The sequence below is a fragment of the Struthio camelus genome, chromosome 24, assembly GCF_040807025.1.
Source record: "Struthio camelus isolate bStrCam1 chromosome 24, bStrCam1.hap1, whole genome shotgun sequence".
NCBI classification, from domain to species: Eukaryota; Metazoa; Chordata; class Aves; order Struthioniformes; family Struthionidae; genus Struthio; species Struthio camelus.
Window position 1 is genome coordinate 6,846,224 of NC_090965.1, and position 3,938 is coordinate 6,850,161.

Here is a 3,938-nt window from a genome sequence, read left to right on the forward strand (position 1 = left end):
ACTGCCCCCGTGGTCCCCCTGGGCTGCTCCCACCGCCCCCGCCGAGCCCCCAGGCTGCTCCTCGCCGAGCCCCGACTGCCCCCATGGAGCCCCTGGGCTGCTCCCACCACCCCCGTGGAGCCCCCAGGCTGCTCCTCGCCGAGCCCCGACTGCCCCCATGGAGCCCCTGGGCTGCTCCCACCACCCCCGTGGAGCCCCCAGGCTGCTCCTCGCCGAGCCCCGACTGCCCCCATGGAGCCCCTGGGCTGCTCCCACCGCCCCCGCCGAGCCCCCAGGCTGCTCTCCGCCAAGCCTTGGCTGCCCCCAGCTCCCCCCCACCGAGCACCCTGGCAGCCCCCCAGTTCACCCTGCCGAGTCCCCCAGGGCTGCCGCCGGGCTGGTCGACCCCAGCATCCCCGCAACGGTGCGGGAGATCGGCCGTGCCACCCTGCTCGCAGGGTCCCCGCGGAAGCTCGCGGGGCTCCTGCTCCTCCCGTCCCCCTGCGCCTCCCCAGAAAGCTCCGGCCCCATCTGCGGGGGCAGCTGGTGGCTCCTAACGCCCCATCGGCGTCCAGCTCGCTCTGCTTCCCGCCGGGGTCCGTACCTCTAAGGATGGGGGCCTTCCTGTCGCATCCCTTTCGGGTGCTCTGATGCCCTGCAGGGGCCCTCGTGGGTCCCTGGAGGGGGTCGGGGCCTCCCCGGCTCCCCACCTGCACGCTGCCGCCAGCCCTGGGGGAGAGAAGGGACCTGGACGGCGCTGGAGAAGCCGCTGCACAAGCGACACGACATCATCGGGAACAGATGTGCTGGGAGCGATGGCAGCAGTAGCCGTAATTTGTTTTTCCAGGCAGCTGTCCCTGCCAGGCTCTCACAGATGAGAGTAATATTCACCTCCGCAACCCCGGCGCTGCCCAGAGCCGTGTTCGGGAGCTGCCAGCCCTGCCGGCGCGGCTCTGGGGAGGCCGCCGGTCCCTCTCCGAGCTGGCGGGAGGGGGGCCGCTTTGCAACGCCGTTCCCAGGCATCGCCGCGAGGCAGACGTCGCCCCGCGGCCGGGGCTTTTTCCCGGCGTTAAAACCCCTGGAGCCTTTCCCAGGGCCTCTGACAAGCGGCACATTTCCTGCGCTGGCCTCTCTCCAGCCAGCTGAGGACACGGGCACAGCCCCAGCCATGGCTGGGCTGGGTGGTTTTGGTTTGTGGGGCTGCGTTGCCACAACATTATTCCAACCTTCCTGTTTCTCTAAAGATTCCTGGGAGCCTGGAGGACGGAGTTCGCTGCTGCGTTTACCAGCTGTGGGGCCTCTGGACGTCCCCGGGTGCGATCGGCCGCTCCGGGTTATCGCGGGTAGCAGCTGGTTGCATCTCCGGCGATTACAGGTGCGGCAGCGGATGCTCCTAGAAACTGAGGTTGCCAAGCGCCTGGTCACGTTTGCAAACAAATCCAGCGCTTAAAATTAGCACCCGATTCTCCAAACCCCTCCCTCGACGGTGCGGCACCAAGTGGAGCGGATGCCGCTCGGGGCTGAGCACGCTGTGGTCCCCTTCCCGCCGGTGTGCGGCCCCCCTGCCCGGAGCCAGCGTCCGATCGTCACCCGCGCCGGGCTGTCGCGGGGGGTCGGCCCCGAGCGCGAGACCCTCCTCCCGCACACGGCGGGGAAAGGGGGCTCCCGCCGGGAGCAGGGCGCTCCAGGTGCGGCTTTGCACGCCCCTGCAGAAGGCTTTTATGGAGAAATGGCTCCGGCCGGCACGCTGTCTGCTGGCAAAACCGCGCGGGCAGCATCTGCCCTCTGATGGAAGTCGTTCCCCATTGCACGGCGGGAGCGAGCCAGAAACGCGGCCTGCAGACGAGTGCCGCGGGCCCGCTCGACCGCTAACCGCAGGAAGGGGATTCGTAGCCAAATCAAACCCAGCATCAGGCAATGTGACTTATCATTTGCTTTATGCCATCCCTTTGCACTCCTTGCTACCTAGGAAAAGAGACAGTGGAAACCCAAGGGATTGCAAGAGGGGAAACTCTGATCTCGTGCCCAGGGCGTCAGCCCCGTGCCCGATGCCCCCACGCTCTGCTCTCCGCCGCCCCAGCTCTCCGTTCTTTTCCCTGGCCCCCAGGCAGAGGGCGAATATCCCCCTAACGCTCACCTCGCGGCCCTCCCCTCCCGCACCCCTGCGTCCCCGCGTCCGTCGAGTCGCGGGAGGGACGGGGGCACCTCCGCCCGCGTTTCTCGCTGCTGAGAGCACCCCGTTCCCACGCTGCTTTCTCGTCCTTAGGGCCCAAACGCGCTCCATGCCCTGGCCCCCCCGGTGTCCCTCCGGACATGGACACCCCGGCCGCCTTGGCAGGCAACCTCTTTCCTTCCAAGGAGCTGCTTTCCGGCTGTATGAGGGCATGGGGGGGAGCCGGGCTCCCGCAGCCCGTGCTTGACCTCTGTTAAGAGCAAGGTTCAGCCTCAGCTTGTGTTGTCTTATCTATATTTCAAGATATGCAATAAACGTGGGGTTAATCAGCACTGCTGAGCAGTCAGCTGGGGGGCCCGTTGGGTGTTGTCATTGCCACCGACGATGTGGGAAGAGCGAAGAGCAGTGGGAAAAGGCCGGTTTCTGCTGCTTTGCCAGGGGGTGCATCCTTCTTGGGATGGGGCAGGTCCATGCCCTGTGCTTCGGGGACAAAACGCCCATCAGGCCGTGCTGTCAGTCAGCCCTAACACATACCTCCCTTGCCATCCCGCCGACCAGGCCGCTGCGTGTGGCCCCTGCACCTTGGAGGGCTGGAAGGCACCGGCGGAAGCAGCTGGTCCTTCGCTCAGCCCCTGCCCGGGCCTGCCGAGAGCAGGGTGCGCGGGGTGTTTCCAGGCAGGGCAGGCTCCCTCCCTCCCTGGAGGAAATCTTCCAGCTACAGCTGAAGGCAAAACCGGGTGACCCGGTCTAGCTTGAAAGTTGTGTAAGCAGCTGCAAAGGGACGAACGGGAAGCAAGCGGTGGAGCAGGGAGAGGAAGCCCCGGGAGCGGCGCTGGCAGGGGTGCGAGGTGGCAGGGGCGGTGGGGTGCGGAGGGCACCAAGCAGGGCCCGCGGGGCAGATTCATCTTAGCACGGAGCGAAGGGCTTTCCCAGAGCCCGGATAGCTCAGTCGGTAGAGCATCAGACTTTTAATCTGAGGGTCCAGGGTTCAAGTCCCTGTTCGGGCGGTATGGTTTTTTTTTTTTTCCCCCTACCCCCCCTCCTCCCCTCTCCTAATTTCTCCTCCTCCAAAGCTGTTTAAACCCGGTGAAGGGTAGTTCTTTCCACCCGCGGGTCCCGGCTGAGCCCCTTTTCAGCCCAGCCAGGGAGCAAAAAACCCCGGGAAGCGTTGAGGAAACCGAGAGGACGGGAAGCATAAAGAAAGGCGGAGTTAAACATAATAATGGGGAAAAAAAAAGAAAAAAAAAAAAAAAAGCTATCGCCCGAACAGGGACTTGAACCCTGGACCCTCAGATTAAAAGTCTGATGCTCTACCGACTGAGCTATCCGGGCTCCGGACAAAGCGCTCTGCGGCCGCTCATATAAGCATGACGCCGTGGCTAACACGAGCAGGAAGGCGGCACACAACCCTGCGCTGTGCTGGGGGAGCGGGGCTGGGGGCGCACAGCTATACCACCGGCTGGGAGGGAAAAGGGGGGGGCTTGCACGGGACGGGGGCACAACCATGCACTAGGCTGGGGGCGCCGGTGGGGGAGGATGCAGAGAGGGACTTGCACTGGCCTTGAGGGAGGGGGGGCGGCACAGCCTTTGCCCAGGCTGTGACCGGTTGGGGGGGGGGGGCAAGAGGGCTCGCAGGGGCTGGGGAGCGGGCGCAGCCCTGCAGCGGGTTGCGGCGGGGGGGGGGTGGCGGTGGTGTCACATACTCCCCCCCGCCCTGCAGCGCGGTCCTCCACCGCGCGGGGGCAGGAGAGGCTCCCGCGCGGGGCCGCGTCCCCTCTAGCACCGC

At 66.0% G+C, this 3,938-nt stretch overlaps 2 non-coding genes across 2 annotated transcripts; one reads left to right on the forward strand and one right to left on the reverse strand.

Moving 5' to 3' along the window:
• The first annotated feature begins 3,086 nt into the window (after positions 1 to 3,086).
• TRNAK-UUU (transfer RNA lysine (anticodon UUU)) lies at positions 3,087 to 3,159 on the forward strand. The gene has a single exon. It is a non-coding gene; the product is annotated as a tRNA-Lys (tRNA).
• Positions 3,160 to 3,411: 252 nt separating this feature from the next.
• Positions 3,412 to 3,484, reverse strand: TRNAK-UUU (transfer RNA lysine (anticodon UUU)). The gene has a single exon. It is a non-coding gene; the product is annotated as a tRNA-Lys (tRNA).
• Between the last annotated feature and the right edge of the window lie 454 nt (positions 3,485 to 3,938).